The sequence below is a fragment of the Coturnix japonica genome, chromosome Z (assembly GCF_054131305.1).
Source record: "Coturnix japonica strain WE chromosome Z, WE-NBRP24, whole genome shotgun sequence".
NCBI lineage: Eukaryota > Metazoa > Chordata > Aves > Galliformes > Phasianidae > Coturnix > Coturnix japonica.
In genome coordinates, this window is record NC_140702.1 from 43,083,010 (window position 1) to 43,100,331 (window position 17,322).

Here is a 17,322-nt window from a genome sequence, read left to right on the forward strand (position 1 = left end):
ATTGTAGCTCCAGCATGGACTTTGCATTCTGCAAACTATTTCAGTGAAACCACAGAACACATCTTCCTATTTTTACTGGCATTCATTCACAGAAGAACACAGGTTATCAAGAGTGTGACAGATTTTATTAGAAGCCATAAGTTAAAGCATTAAAAACTGTAAGTCAAGACAGCCTGTGAATATGCTGGGCCACTGACTAGATGAACCAGATATAAGATGTGTAACTGTGGGGATTCTTGTACTTTCAGGTCGGAATTTTTACAGTAACAACAGATTCCGTTTCACAGACCAGAGGGAACACTAATAGACATGGATAGGAGTGGTGCTGCATCAGAGCTCCCAGCTGCATGTTGTTTTTTTTTCCAGCAGCACAACTGCTCCTGATGAAATAATAGGCGAGAGTGAGTGCATTCTGTTCTTGATTAGGAGTGATATCTGAAGGTATCTGCATTGCATAGGTTACAAGCAAATGACAAATGCACATGTGTGGGTAGCAGTCAATGCTGTAGGAGTATATGTATATCTGCTTAGTGTGCCAGGAAAAGTATGAATTTCTTTCCAGAGTTTTTGGATGAACTTTGTCTCTCTTTTCTTACTTTCTTTCTCTTGAAATAAGTTCATTAAGCCTAAGAGGTATCATTCTTTCCCACCTGATGTTTTAGTTCACAGATACAGTTCACTAAGTAGATGTTAGTATTTGTGAATGAGTATGCAAATGAGTCCCTTATTAGTGTTTTTGAAAAGGCTCAAGTTGGAATTTGAGTTTCATTTTCAGAAGCAAATTATACACTTAAAAACTTAAATTCTGTTCCATATTGTAAAGGTTTAGGCCCCTGAATTAAGGAATATTCAAGTATCTGACAGTTTCTGTCCCTGTCTTCTACTTTCATAGAATAATAGAATCATTCAGATTGGAAAAGACCTTCAAGATCATCAAGTCCAACCATAACCTGAACATACTACCCTGACTAACAGCCCTCCGCTAAATCATGTCCCTGAGCACCACATCCAAAAGGTTTAAAGGTTTTTAAACACATCCAGAGATGGTGACTCAACCACCTCCCTGGGGAGCCTATTCCAGTGCATAACAGCCCTTCCTGTAATAATCTCAAAGTGGATGTTTTGGTTATTGACAGCCACATCCCTTAATTTTTTACCTTCTGCTTTCAGTAGAAGCTGTTTAGGACAAAAGTCATTCAAGTTCCTTTTCATCTACATAATGATTCCCAAACATCCTGGTTTCATCTGGGAAAGAGTTGGTTGTTTTGTTGTTTTTCTGGTTGTTTTTGTTTGTTTGTTTGTTTGTTCTTGTTGGTTTTTGTTTGTTTGTTTGTTTTGGTTTGGAGTTTTTTGGAGTGTCCAGTGTGAAGTTATGCTTCGCTTTAGTTTGTTAATGTACCAGTGTTCTAGTGATTGAGCAGAGCTATACTGAGCCAAAGACATTTCAGCTTGTTGTTCTGTTGTGCCAACAAGAGGGCTTGGAGTCGCGAGAAGCTGGGAGGGGGCAGAACCAGGACAGCTGACCCAAAGTGGCCAAAGGAATTCCCATATCATTTGGCAGGGGAGCTGGCTTTGGGGGCAACTGCTGCTGATGGACTGGCTGGGTGTCTTTCAACAGGTGGTGAGCAATTGTAATTACTATTGCTTTTCCTTCCTTTTATGTCTTGGTAAATTGTCTTTTAACTCAGCCCATGAGTTTTTCTTTTCTTGTTTTTTCTTCCCATCCTACTGAGAGTGGAGAGAGTGAGCAAATGTCAGACTGAGTTGCCTGTTGTGTTAGACTATAATAGTGAGCAAACAGGTTGTCACTTTGTCCTTATAAGCCGGAGCAGGGTCTCTTCTTTGGATCAAATGCTGTTTAATAACAATGAATTTCAGTTTTAAGAAAGGTTAATTACTGAGCTTCTGACTTACACTCATATAGCTCCCAAGATCACTGTTACTCCCAGAAAGTGAAATTTGAAAATTGTTAGCTGGGGAGAACATCTAGCACATGTTACAAAGCTTAACACAAGTCCTTCTATTACTCTCCATAATCAGATATACTGCTGCATAAGATTACAGGGCAGTGCTTTGCGTTTGGAACAAAATTAAATGGTCTGACCTGAGATCATTGTGTCTGGTTCTGGTCCATTGGATCAAGCAGTGAACAAATGGAATACGTAGGTTATAAATGATTAGTATAGGTGACCTGGTAAGATTCTACTCTAAATTGTAGGGGAAGAGGCATATGCTATTTATTACAAGAAGAGGTCAAGACATTCGCAGTTTATTCAAAAGTAGCTTTTCCTCCAGATTCCATATATAAGTATAGATGTGGATGTGAATCTGTGTATTTCTATACATAAGAAATTTCTTTATTTACCTATTTAAATTGCAGTTAGCAACTTAAGAAACTTTGGAATTTGAAATGATTGAAATTTGATGGCTTGCTATATAATCTGCAGTATGTATCTTCTGTCGCAGTTAAATAAAATAGTCATAAGGAATTCCAGACAGTAAACTGAATCAGCTCTAGGGTTCGTGAAGGAATGAGAGCTACATGCTCTAGGCTCTTTTGAAGTACACATGGATGACAAGTAGCAAGATGTGTTTCACTGTTAGTGGATGAGTTAACTGGCAAAGTTCTGCAGTGCATATGGGGCTCTGTTTTCTGGCAAAGCTCCTTAGTGTCTTTACTCTCAAATATATGTGTTTAGATCCATTTAGACATTTTGAGTTGTACGTGCCTCTAGCATCATGGCTACAATATTTTAACAGCACTGATTTACATAAATGACACCCTTAAATTTTATCATAACAAACTGGGTTTTATTTACATACTTGTTAATTTTTTTTTAATATTTTTTGGTTGTTGTTAATGGAAACAGGTGAGCTCTCATTTGCTTTCTGCTGTTTGATCAAATTATTGTTCAAGATTATCTTCAAAAGAACATTAAAAAATTGAGAAGGAAGTTGCAGTTGCAGTCTCATCCAGCATGAGTAAAACCTGGCAGAAATTATAAGAAATCTTCAGTCAAGCTTTAGAGTTCACTTTCTTTTGCAACCTATGGATCAGCCACTAAAAACTATTTATATTTTGTACCCACAAGCCTTGTAAATGTAAGGTTAAGCCTCTATAAACTTTATCACAAAGTAGGAATTTTCCTTGGATCTCAGTCTGTATAGTCCATACTTGGTCACTCCTTGGAAATTTGGTGTCTACCAAAACAATTTGCTGAAAATTCCTGGGGTTGTTTACAACCTACCATACTTATCTAAGAATTAGTAACTCAAAGCTTTCAGAAATAAAAACTATTAATATAGAGATAACTGAATATTTTCCATATGGCATGATAGGAATACTGTACACAGAGTTCCAGTAGGATAATTTTCACAAAAGGGCACAAATGGAATATTTATCATTTCAAGCTCATACATTCATCCATTAAGAAATATCCAGAATTGAAACAGAGGTGCTTTCCATGGTATAAGTTTGCTTTCTCTGGTTAATTACAAATTACTCAAAAACAACAAAACAAAGTAGTCTCAAGACTCAAATTAAGACATGAGAAATACCTGGAGAGGAAAATATCTGCTTGTCTTCTACACAAACAGCTAGAAGAATTTTAAAAGTAATAATCACTTTATGCAACCAGTAATTCCATGGCAGAATGATCAGCTGGAGAAATCTTCTGCACTCCTGCAATTTTAAGTCATTAATGATACTGCAGTGGGTCAACTGGAAATGGTATAGGAAAACATATGAATTCTGCAATAATCTTAATTATTTGCTACCAGCTATAATAAAGATTTAGTGACAACCACTACAGACTAAGATACTAAAATATATCTCCTAGTTTTCAGTAACAGTTCCTCAACAAAGTTTGGACAGTTTAAAATATGTGAAATATGCAAAACGTTATCACATGCAGTATAGATATGCTCACCCTTTCTCTTGAAACATATGCTATATGCTTTTTCCTCTTACTGGCAACTTCTTCAGCTCCACTGTGTTTCCTGGAATCAGAGCAGTGTCTCTGAAAAAAAAAAAAAAAAAAAAAAAGAAAGAAAAAAAAAAAAAAAAGAAAAAAGAAAAAAAGAAAAAAAGAAAAAAAAAAGGAGAAAGAAAGAAAGAAAGAAAGAAAGAAAGAAAGAAAGAAAGAAAGAAAGAAAGAAAGAAAGAAAGAAAGAAAGAAAGAAAGAAAGAAAGAAAGAAAGAAAGAAAGAAAGAAAGAAAAAGGGGAGCATACTGTATATGCCTTACTAGCTTTGTTTTTTAACACATGATTATTTTATTGGGGTGTACATTAATTAATCCTGAAATAAGATCCTGTGTGACATTCAAAGTTGTGTTGAGTAGCACAGAGTTTAAATATTTTAGTTTTACAACTCTGTTATGCTGGCAGCAAACAATAGCATCTCAGTGAAGTCAGCATATGAACGCTGCTTGTGATGACATCTGGAAGGCTTGTTTTATCTATAAGCACAGTTGTAGACAAATGAAAGCAGACAGATGTAAGGCTGGTGTGGCATCTTCGCCTCAAGCGTTCTCTGGCTGTACATTTTCCAGTGCGTCAAAAACAGGGAGCTTTTTTCTGGAATAAAAACATTCTGTCACATCTGTACACCAACTACTGTGCTGCCTTCTCTGAGCTCTGAGGTGTAAAATGGCAGATATTGTTCAAAAATTAACACAGAGCCAAATTTCAAGATGCTGAGAACTATCTGAATGTTTGGACTGTGAGTCACCGAGGGGCAATAAAAAGTACAAATCATGAGATTACATTGCTAGTCTTATTAATACTGCCTGGCAAGGGGATGGTGTTGGTCTTTTTGGTGAGGATATGCAAATATTTCTGAGAGGACTTTCACACTGATACTCCATTTAAGTAACAAATGTGTTCAATGGAGAGTGAGAAAAACATTATGTCTGTACAGCAAGGTCTGTGAATATATCATCCTTTAAAAAGTGTAGCCTGCATCTTAGCACAAATCATACTCTTCATGCAGAGTGACACTCTTAACAGGCCTGATGCTTTTCTGTGTAGATTAATTTTCTGAAGAGAAAAAGACTGTTTGCAGGAGAGAAGGAGGGAAGAGAGCATAGGGTTTATTGTTGGAAAGTTATTTTTTGAATGAATTGCTTTGCTGTTTCTTTCACCAGGGATCTTAGCTGATAGAAGCAGTGAAACTCACAGCACCTGCCATGGTGCAAGCAATTCAAATCCCTGTAGATTCATGGATGAAATATTCCATCCAGTGTATATGTCACCTAAGCTTTTGCTAATTACATCTAAGTGTATTTTTAAAGGAGTTGTAAACTCTGGAAAGAATCCAACTTTTGCTTGAAAGATGTTCTTATATTGTAGCCTAAGCTAAGCAAAGAAATACACTGTGCATTCGCTGATTTAAATCAGCAACAGCAGAAACTGCAAAGAAACAAGGTAACAACAACCAGAAATCCAGAATCCCTCCTTGCCTTTTTTGACTTTCACAGCATCCTTTGCCTAAACGGAGGCCAGCAGCTTTCCATTACATCATATTTTTCTACTGTGGAAGAATCAGTAGCAAAAGGTGGTGAAGAGCACAAGTTTTTTAGTAATAAAGAATCATTATGCTATTAACCTGGGAAATACACAGTTGTCCATTTCCTGTTTGTCCCCACCGCAGTACCATCAATCTACTCAGAGTGCTTTGTATTCAGAGCCCAAGGGCCCCAGATAAGTGCCTTTGTGTACATAAAATGGCACTTTTTTGTTTTACATGCTGTTAGCATAGGGCAAAGGAAGTGAGTGTGTAATCGCATATGTACAGCAAATAGCCATTTGTACCTGCAAGGAGCAAATGGGCCCACTCAGATGGATTGGTCGGCCTTTAATAGCACTTGAGTGAGCTGATAGGCAGACATAGATGTACCTGTTACACCAGAGACCTGAGGCCCTTGTACCTTTGCATGACTTTTCACTTAAAAACTACTGTTTGTGGTTCAGTGGCTCCATCACTCTATTTGTGTTCCTTTGCTTGTACTGCTCCTGAGAGTCCTGGTTTCTAAAATTTTAATGCTGTAATGCTGACCCCTTGGTAATGTTCCCACATTGGAAAGCACATTAGCCTTAACTTAAAGGATGTAGTTTAACAGCCAGCAGTAAATATTTTACTTTCTTCTTCTGAACATGTTTTATTCTGTTTTCTAAAATGCCCAAACTGTAACAGAAGTAGCAAATCCTATAGTCTGACCATAGTTTCACAGCCACTAAAATTTCATATCTCATCACCTAGTTGAAGGAGAGGAGTGAGGCTGAAGGGACTGCAGAAGCTGTAGGTACACACAGAAGCTGACACATCATCTGTCACCTTTACAAAAGGGATCGACTAGAACAGATTTTCTGTGATTTTGTTTGGTTTGCTCAGCTGTCTTATTTTTTGTTATTACTTCAATAATCTTGTTGCAATGTGATAGCAACGTGCCACTTTCTCATGTTAGTGCTTCTGGCCTTTTCAGTGGATCCAGGGTGAGCAAGCATACAACTATGTTGCTTTGACTTGCACATGATACATTGCAAACCTACTGCATTTAAATCCAGTCCTACTATAATTTGCATACAATTGTCTGATCTTTTGCTTCTGATACAATGAATTCACTTTTTCCTGATTGCCATATTAACCATTTTTGTGTATTTAAAAACCATTTTTGAATAGGTTTTTTTTTTGTTGTTGTTTTTTTTTTTTTTTTTTTTTTGTATACCCTACAGGAAATCGATAACTGATTTTAATTGTAAAGCTCGTGGTTGCATTTCTCATAGCTGTACTAATAGCTGTATGTCTTTAATGTTTATCCTTTAAATTATGGTCACACTCAGAAACCTAAGCTGAGAACTTGGGTGTGCCTCTGCACAAATATGCAAAGTCAGTGCAGGATTACCTACATACATTGAAAATAAGTTCTTTGATATTCACATATACTTTTGCAAATATATTTATGAAAGTACAAGAAGTCAATGTTGTAAGTAAACAAATGTTGGGATCTTCATTTATTTCTATGGATTTGGTTTTGACTATTTTTCTCACGTTGTGTAGGTTCTAAATTCATATAAAATTTTATCCAAAGTAGTGGGGGCTATTTGTGGAGAAGAGTTCTATCCAGAGGAGTGAAGGTGAATCCAGACTTGTGATTTCATGTAGCACTCACACTGTCCTACGAGCTTAAAGTAACAAAGCCTGTAACCAGCCAGTCTTAGTCAGAATTCAGTACTGGACTTTAGGGTCTGTGTATAATGACTGCAGTTTTTGATTACCTTGCTGAAACACTGCTGGTTTGTGTTTCTGCTGCAGAAAAGAGCTAGTGGTACACCTGCTGAGAAAGTAAAACAGAGAGGTTTTTATTTTGAGCTCATCACAAGAATAATCCAGTGATCTGGCATAGTTCCATATAACAGACATAAAATTTGAACTTTTACAGTTTTGTGTCAACCCAGGGTAGAGAGGAGATCTGCATTTTCCTTGGTTTCTGTTGAGCTGAGTAAAGATTGCATTAGCATCTTACCCAGACCTGATTGAAATCAGTTTTACATCTTGTTAGATCTCTTCCTTACTACTAAATTGCACAGGCACCAAACATCCCTTACTCGTGACTGGAAACCAAGAATTTAAACACATACACAAAAAATGCTCTTAGCCATGTGAAAAAGTTGGTTGCTGTGTTTGTTTGTTTGTTTTTCACTTCTCTTGTTTGCACTATGAGTAATTTCACCTATATTTTGTTTTCCTAAACAAAAATAACTCATTGTATCTCTTTGCACAGGGGTTGGCAATAGGGCTGAAAATCTGCCACACCTCATGCATTAATGTAAAGCATTTTCTTAAAGTATATGAGAATGTAAAAACACACAAATTAACAATAGTAGGATGTTGTCCTTTTATTTATCCAATAATGAAACTGAGCTTCTACACTGTCATCTGTGCCATCATTTTTGTGCTGCTCAGCTCAGCCATTAGATGTAAAGAGTCCGGGACTGGTGTTTCTCCTTCTTCACATTAAGAGACAAGTTCTTTTTCCTTGCTGCAAAAATGGATTTATTGTAATAATATAATGTCATCCTTTTGGTAATACAAAATCATACACTAGTCCTTACAATGCTCTCTGGTACAGTCCACCAACATCCAAGTGGCTAATTTAGGTCTCGTGCTTCGTCAGCTAAAAAGCACCTGTACAGGAGATGATCTACACTTATTACATCTAACAGTTCTTTCATCTTATAATTTGCATTAAAAGATGTTTTTAGGCAGAACATTCTGTGTTCACTGAAGGATAAAATCAGAGATTAAGTAATAGACTATCTGGGAAAAACTCAGCAATTTAAAATCTTTCCTGAGTGTTTTGAGTTTTGGCATTTTCCTTTTCATCTTCCATATGTTTTCATTTTGACTCCTTTTTACCTTGTGCTGATACAAATCTGTAAAAATTCATATTTACATGTCTGCTAGTGAGATGCATCTCACACTCAGTAGTCCTTGTGTCTTGCAAAATTTTGGTGTCAATTAAAATGAAGAACATAGAACAAATGAGGAATGTGTCGGAAATCAGTGTTAGCGGAGTCTGATGGAACCTTGTAATGCAGTCAGATATTCTAGTGACTTAATTTTTATGACTGAATATGTTGTTGTTTTTTAATTGATTTTACTGAATTTCTGTTGCTATCCTGGACATTCTTGGAGGATTTTATCATGCCTTGTACATTTTGTGCAGAAAAAGTGTGATCAGTCATTCTGCTTAATAGAAGAGAACAGGAGGCCAGGACACTGCCTGAGTTGTGTGAAGAAAAGCATGGTGGCAGGAGCAAAAACCAAAGAGAGGATTGAGGAACAGTAAGTTCCTCCCTCTTGCCCTCTACTCTGCCCTGGTAAGGCCTCATCTGGAGTACTGGGTCCAGTTCTGGGCTCCCATGTACAAAAAAGACAGAGATCTCTTGGAAAAAGTTCAACAGAGAGCCACAAAGATGATGAAGTGCCTGGAGCATCTCCCCTGTGAAGAAAGGATAAGTGAACTGGGTCTGTTTAGCCTTGAGAAAAGAAGACTGAGAGGGGACCTGATCCAGGTCTATGAATATATGATGGGGGGGGGGGGCAAAGTGGCAAGTCCAGACTTTTTTCAGCAGTGTGTGGAGACAGGACAAGGGGAAACAGCCAGAAACTGGAGCATAGGAAGTTCTGCACAAATGTGTGCAGGAACTTTACGGTGAGGGTTACTGGAACAGGCTGCCCAGGGGGGTTGTGGAGACTCCTTCTCTGGAGATATTCAAGTCCTGCTTGGACACCTACCTGTGAGACCTGGTGTAGGGAACCTGCTTTGGCAGGGGGTTTGGACTCGATGATTTCTGGAGGGCCTTTTCAACCCCTACAATTCTGTGATTCTGTGATTTATAAAGAGCAATTTTACTATTAATTTGACCTACAATTAATCAACCATAGGACAGCGTGAAATACTGTAGTGCAGCCAAAACAAATCATTACAGTACTGAGTTATGCATATTTTTTCTTAATTGTAGGTTACTCTGAAAATAATCCCTTCTATTTATTTACCTGGAACAAATTCTCAGCTACAAAACACTGATTTTCAGCATTATCACCACTATTAGCTATGCATTTTCACCAGCAATGAACAAGAGCCTGCATGCCACACTGATAAAAATCTGTACCACTGATGACCCCCTGTTTCACAGCTGCTGTGACAGTGTCACTGATAACTTAGCTCATGTAGCCCATCTTTCATTGGCCCAAATAGATGGAAGTCATAAGTCTACAAATCTAGACTATACTGTGGGTGTGGCAGGACAGTCTAGCCGAGACTGGCAATGTGCTTCTCTATCTTCAAATTAGTATGGGGCTTAGCATTACCATTTGTTGCTAGAGAAGGGTTGTCTTCTCCGACGTAACAATGAAATATTGAGCCTTCAGTTTAGTCAGAGTCAATCCAGCTGTCAGAGTCGATAGTTTGTCTGGGTTCCAGGAAATCCAGAAGGATCACCCCTTTCCTATCCTATGAGACAGTGCACATCATTTTATGTGCTGAGGGCTGTGTCTTGAACTTTTCTTTGATGGGGGATTCATATCGCCACTCTGTGGACTGCCATTTTGACTCAAATTTACAGCAGTTACGCCATACACATCAGTAATGATGTGATCCAAGAAACTGGCACCTTCAGCTTAGTATTGGTTCGAGATATCCTGACAAACTTGTGTACAGTGTTCTTTCTGTACCTTTTCTGAGCATTCCTAGGACTCACCTGGCAAAAACTGTGATATTCCAGCACTGCCACCTTAATTTCCAACACATTGAAGCTGATATTCAGATCCATAGACAATTCTATGATTGAAATACACCCATTCATGCAGATAAGCTGATGGAGATGCTCTTCATTTCTCAGTGTGACAACTGTATGAATTCCACATCTTATCTTCAGACACACTTCCATGTCAGGCCCAAGAGGGGCAGTCTTAGATTGTCCCTCTGCTGTCGTCTGTCACATGGCATCAATATGTAATGGAACACTGATGGAAGGTTCAAATTCTACTGCCATACCAACAACATCTATTCACCCCTGATAATGTGGGCCAACATAATAAAATAGGAGTCATTACTTCTGGAGTAGGCCTCACATTATCAAGCAGTACTGCTATTCACTTTGTGCTGACAGTAGGGGTGTTTTTTGCTGTGTGAAAACTCAAGGTGTTTCTCATTGTTTTTGTCTCAGTCAAAAATGAGCTGACTATTTTCATTTGCCTTGCCTGTAGCAGTAGCCTCAGTTATGCCCATGTGCCTGAAGCTCTCTCCACTCAGATGACTCCTTTGTGCACTGTCATTATGCCAAGGGGTATTCTGGATTGGGCATAGGTTAAGCTAATCTGGTTTGCTGAGAGGGAGATCAAGAAGACTAGCTGTGTTGTGAATCTGAGATATAACGTGATTTTTCAATTCTCTTCTGTTTGATGTTCTGACAGTGGTATTTTATTCCAGAGATCATAATAATTTTTGCTCTCATTGCTTTACTTCTAAAATGTTTATTAGCCATATTGTCAGGCAGTGGGTACAGACTCACTGGGACCAGAAGATGCTTTCGATCCTTTAAAAATTCCTAATTGTTTTGTATGATACATTTGGCAGAAGAGTTATCCAAACCCATTAATTCAATGCTGGTAAGGAAATGGACTATAATGATGGTAAAGATTGTTATCAGAGAAAGGGTAAATACATTTGGCATACATCCTTGTACTTCATTATTTGTGCACAAATATCAGTTTGACTTGGACAAGGAGCCTTGGAGGACACGTCACCATGTGTCCTTGTAGAGAAAATAACTTCCTTTTGAATTTTCAACAGAGACTTCAAACATCAGAAGATTTTTATATTTATGAAGCCCAGACATCTCTTCATAGGGAATATTGCAATCAAAATTGCAGTATGAAACCTATTTCAGTCCCTTTTAAGTTTGGAAAAAAGAAATCATGGTATTTTGAAAATACAAACAATTTTTCAGAATATGAGCTGAAAACTTAGAGAAATTTGAGTACTTTTGAATAACAAGAAATATGAAACTAATCAGGTTAGACTCTCATTAATTAAAGCATAGGCATTTCTTAATATTCAAATCAAGTGAAAATAAAGTAGTACATGTTTACATATACTATATAGTAGTAGTATGTTTCCTTTGATGTGGAAATATTTATATAAAATGTGAGTTGATGCAGAAATTCTTCAAATGCCTGTGTTCAGCATTATGAAAACAAAAGCTCTGAACACCCAGTGACAGATGAAAGCATAGTGACTTCTCTCATGCTGAAACCTTCTTGACAGTGTCTCAGTCACACATTTTCTCTTCACTTTCACCCACGCAAAAATGCCACATGTGTGCTCTAGTACATAACTGTGGCCAAACAAGCACCATCTCAATCATCCAGGAGAATAGCCTTATGTTCCTGAGCTTGGTTTACACACATGCATTTACACCTGGACTTGAGAATGGCTCAAGTTAAAGCTCACTTTTCTGTGCTAAGCCAAGGTAGTCCAAGGATATGCACTTGTTTCCATTGGCATCACTAAGGCCAGCTTTGAACGCTAGTGTTTTTAGCATGTCATTACTTATTAAAATCTTTAGACAAACATATAACGATGTCTTAAGAACTCTTCCTAGAGACTTAAGAGCTAACTCTATGTAAATATTGATAAGCAGTGTCTTAAATGATTGCTTCCCTTAGCCTCCTAATACATATTTGAATTAATTATGCATGCCCTCTTACATATTTTTCAAGAACAAATTTCTTCCTGTCATAATCTTAACTTTACATATTTATTTAGCAGTATACTGAATAGCATCTTAACCAAAAAAATTGTTTCTGATTGTGATTTGATATACTGGGGCTTCAGCAGGATTAATGAAGACCTGCAAAAAACCATGACATAACTCTCTTTAAAAAATATTCTAGCAAATAAACCTAAGCTCACTTGGATCCCATCAGCCTTGAAGAACTATGAATTACATTCATGTGTTAGGGAAAAATATTTCCGTTAATGAGATTTTCACAATAATGAGGATGTTTATTTGGAGTGCAGAAACAACAACAAAATTTAAAACAAACTGTTGTTTTAGAAAAATAACATATGCCAGAGTTCTGATGCTTGCGAGAGGTGAACTGGAAAGATCTATACTTCTGCTCTAGGAGACAGTATGACACTCAACATACTATGTATTTTTAGAAGCATTAGGTCAGCGTCCATCCAGGTGACCATTGATGAAAAAATGAGATAAGACGTAACTGAAGCAAATCATGTAGATGCTTAAGAGATCACAGATTTGAAGGCTTACATCAGTCTTCAGATTCTACTTCATTACAAAGTAGTGCAAATGTCTAATACATAGATTTTAAGGTAAAATGAAAACTGTAGTAGTGCCAATTAGATTGTGTAAGTTTTCAAGCAGTGTTAAGTGCTAAAACAATTCTTTGCACCAAAGAAGAGTTAAAAAATATAACTTTAAAATAAAACTGAATTCTTAAGTAGTTGCTGTTGAATTAGATTTATTCTGCTAATACAAAAATCCGGATGCTAATATATGATTGTACTTTTTGCAGTTGTTTTTATACACATGCACATTTGCAATCTATAATCTGAATCCAAAGCTTTAGGATTCAACCTCTTTCCACTATGTGAAGCAAGTGAACTCTTGTGACAATGTTAAAAACTATAATCACTACATTTAAAATAATGTTATTCCTGAAACCTCTTTTTACTGATACCATTTTTTCACCACATTAAGGACAAAAATATATTTAAGAAAGGGAAAAGGAAAAAAAAAAAGCAGTGCCTGTGTTAGGTATTTTTTCTTGCAGATGGAAAGTTTTAAAACTTTTTCAGCTGCCACCTGCACTGTCACTGTTTAGCTTTACAGAAAAAGTGAAAAGACTCTCATCTTAGAAAATAGACTGCATGCATGTTTACCCTTCATTGAAGGATATGCAAAAGACATAAGAGCAGAGAAAATGTGATTGCTGTTTCACTTGAAAGCAGACCTAGCAATCTGAAACAAATGTTTCTAAGCTCCTAACTGGTTAGTTTGACCTGCAGAGTTTGTAATGAAAAGATTTTATTACAAGATTAGGAAGCATTGGTAGACTCTAGGGAGTAGGTACAATATGCCTTAGGTATAGTTAGAAGCCCATTTCTATGTCAAGGGGAAACGATGAGCTATGATCATTGGAGTGATCAACAGAGTAAGCCAATTAGTACATCAGTTTAGGATCACCGTTACTCCTTTTCTTTGTTGGCAAAATCTAAGCACAAGAGGTGCAAAATTTTGCAAAATCAAAACCATCTGTAGCTTTATTCTTCTCTAGTGATATACACACACACTCACACACTCACACACAAACTAATAAAGAAAAATGAATTTAAAGGATTTATGGGTTGATGGCACTGCGAACCAGTTTCCAGTAGAAACTCAGGAATCACAAAGCTATCAGTATTCTGCTGTCCTCCAGGTTCTTGCTGCAGTACAGCACAGGCTTTAGAGACTGTTCTTTGGAGCAGTAGCTCTTAGTGTATCTTTCTCTGCTACATGGTGAAATATTCCCAACATGCATCCTGAATTGCACTGAGGAATGAGGATAAAAGACAATGTTTGATTTATTAATTTCTAGTGGATTAGAACTACAAATGTTTGCTATGTTTTTAATTTGAGAAATAGAGAGAATCACAGCAGCTTTTAATTATGCATTTTGTGTAATGCAGCCCTGAATAGAGCAGAGCAAAATTAAAATTGTGGATCAAATGCTAAATCTGAGTAGTGACTGAAGTGAGCTGTAGTGTAATGCTAATGGTTTTGCGTCTTCCTGGCATTATGTCAATAATAGCTCTAATCACATTAAATAGAGAGCCCATTAGCTTACTCTCTTCAGCAGCATGCACCATAGCAACATATTGTGAGCCTTGAAATAACTTGAAATTTCTTTCATAGCATTGCTGTCTATGAGCTAAGGGTGTGGTTTTAAACATCATAATAAAATACCTAAACCTAGGAAAGCTTGTATCTTCTTAATTAAGCCTCTGTTAGCATCCACTTAATTTAGAATTCAAAATTCTACCCATTGCCAGATTTAGGTAATTTTTGTGAGAACTGATGTGAAACAGAGTGTTTCTTACATGGCTGTACCTGAAAAACTACCTTTTACAGTGCTTGATGTTAAAAGTGGGGAACTTCTCAATCAGATTCATTAAATGATTTTTCTGCCAACCTGTTCCAGCAAGTGGCATTGTTTTTATATTGGCAAATGTGCACTGAAAAGTGCAACCATATTAAACAGCCTACCTCTGTTCTTCATTAAATTCTCTTCAGAATTTGCCACAAATTAAATTTGTGGTTGTTCCTAAATATTTCTAAAAACAAAACAAAACAGAACATATTTTTGTTCAGATATTTATGCAGAGAAATTATTATTTGAACTCTTTTAAGTTGTTAGAATTGTTCACAGTTTATATCAGCATGAATCAAATGAGAGAGACAAATTCTGCTCCTGGATATTCAGACATCTTGTCTACTTCAGTAGAGACTGCAGTAAGGTGGCAGAAATTTGACCACGATTCCTCTAGCCTCTTCTCTGCTGGCTCAGCTCTTCAGCAGCTGACTTCCTCTATCTCCCACCACAGGCTTCTTGTCAGAGCTCATGCACGCCATTTTTCCTCTCTAGTTTGTGCTCTTAGATACACTCTATACTTTGTTGGCGTCTCTATTTCTTTCAGGTCTCAGCTGAAAACATTCGTTTACCTGTGCCTCATAATTTTTCCCTCTGCTGTTATTTACAATATCAGTGTAACACTAGGATATAAGTCTGTGCAGCATTTCAGGATACAACTTGCTTGAAAGATGCTGTACTAAATAAAACTGTATTTTATGTCTGCTCAGAGAACTATATCCTGGGTATCCCCCTCACATATCTATAAATCATTTACCACATAAATGACTGATTCCGTTTGATACCGATTTTTGTTTCATTTACTGCTTCTTTTTCTTTTTCTTTTTCTTTTTTTTTCCAGTTGTTTTATTTCTGTTGCATCACAAACAGTAAATTACCAGAAAAATGTGATGTTTGAAACTTTTACTAGTTACAGCAAGGTACCATCTGCTGTGGAGAGAACAATTTTCCAGTATCATGTTTAGGCATCCTCATTAATGTGCTTTATCCACAGGAAGGAAATAGGTTTATTTAGCCATGTTTAGTGAAAGTCATGTCCAGAGATACAGTAAAAAAAAAAAAAAAAAAAGCAGCGAATACCAAGAATCTGGGAGGTTCTTATACAGGATGAATTTACCCACCTGAGTGACCTCAGTAAACAGAAATGAATGATTTACCATAGAAATGTTACTCATTTGAACAAGGCAAATTTCAGATATGGCCCCAGGCATCCATTCTGATTATCTGAAGCTTTTCTGGCACTTTTTCTAACATTATTTGAAGTCCAGATAAAATTCAGATAAAACAGATAAAATCTTTTTTGAATTAAATATGTAGTGTTTAATAGATGACTTAGAGTCTTACTTTTCTTCTTGTACTTGTGCATGCATCTCTCATTCTTCTCCTATTAAAACCAAAACAAAGAGCATGCTTAACAAGCAAGTTATTAGTTAAAAAATAATAATCAGTAAATGCTAAGGGAGGAAACTTCAACTAGTTTGGCTAGATCACAAGAATTTATTTATAAACTATTTATTCACTATTCAATAAAAAACTGTGATTTTTAGAAAAAGCATGCCATGTAGAGCACTGATACAGACAGATTATACACTGTGTAATACTGATACATATTAGATTATATAATTATTCGAAGTACTACACAAATGATAATTTTACAATTTGTTTATCAACTTACTACAACCGTATTTCAGAGTATTTAAACAAAACAGGGAGAGTAAAATTATTCTCTGTCCATCACAAACCATTATTCTCTCTGACAAAAATGAACCAACGCAATAAAAGAAGGAAAATGCCAAGCTTAGGCAGGCTCTTATGTTACTACCACATATATCATGGTCATGGGGCAAAACTTAAATAAATAAATAAATTTGTTCAGGAGATCAAAATCTGTTCACAGATGGGTTTATGTGCCATTGTGTTCTTGATTAAGAGCAAAATGTGAAAAGGGGAATGGTTTTAAACTAAAAGAGGGAAGATTTAGGTTAGATGTTAGGAGGAACTTCTTTACTCAGAGAGTGGTGAGTCCCTGGCACAGGCTGCCCAGAGAAACTGTGACTGCAGCATCCCTGGAGGCATTCAGGTCTAGGTTGGATGGGGCCCTGGGCATCCCGAGCTGGCGGGTGGCAGCCCTGACTGCAGCAGAGGGTTGGATCTGGATTATCTTTGAGGTCTCTTCCAACCCAAAGCATTCTATGATTCCATGAATTCAAACTTGAAATGTTTTATAACACATATTTAACATGTTAGCTTTCTTACAAGGTGCACCTTCCTATCACTCTCACATCTCCCAAACTCCTTCCATTTACACTTTATACAAAGTACAGCTACTGCTGCACCTCTCATCTGCAGGCTTGTATAGTGTCTTTGAAGCAGTCTAGCTGTCATTGCGTTTATGTTCATTTCACATAAGAAAAGCAGTGTGTCACTTCTATCCCCACAAACATGGGAAATAAAACTGACAAAAAAACAGGGTAGGTTCCTTCTTGATGTGTCATTTCAACAGTGTGTTGCTAATTCCCTTCTCCTTTCAAAACAATACCTTTTTAACTACTGTGTCATTTGGCACATAACCTTGCTAATAGTAAGGACGGTAAGAAT

The 17,322-nt window shown here is 36.9% G+C and overlaps 1 protein-coding gene across 18 annotated transcripts in view; it reads left to right on the top strand.

The window, feature by feature from the left end:
• Positions 1-17,322, top strand: part of BNC2 (basonuclin zinc finger protein 2) — a 360,639-nt gene that overhangs the window by 271,498 nt on the left and 71,819 nt on the right. The window lies entirely within an intron of this gene.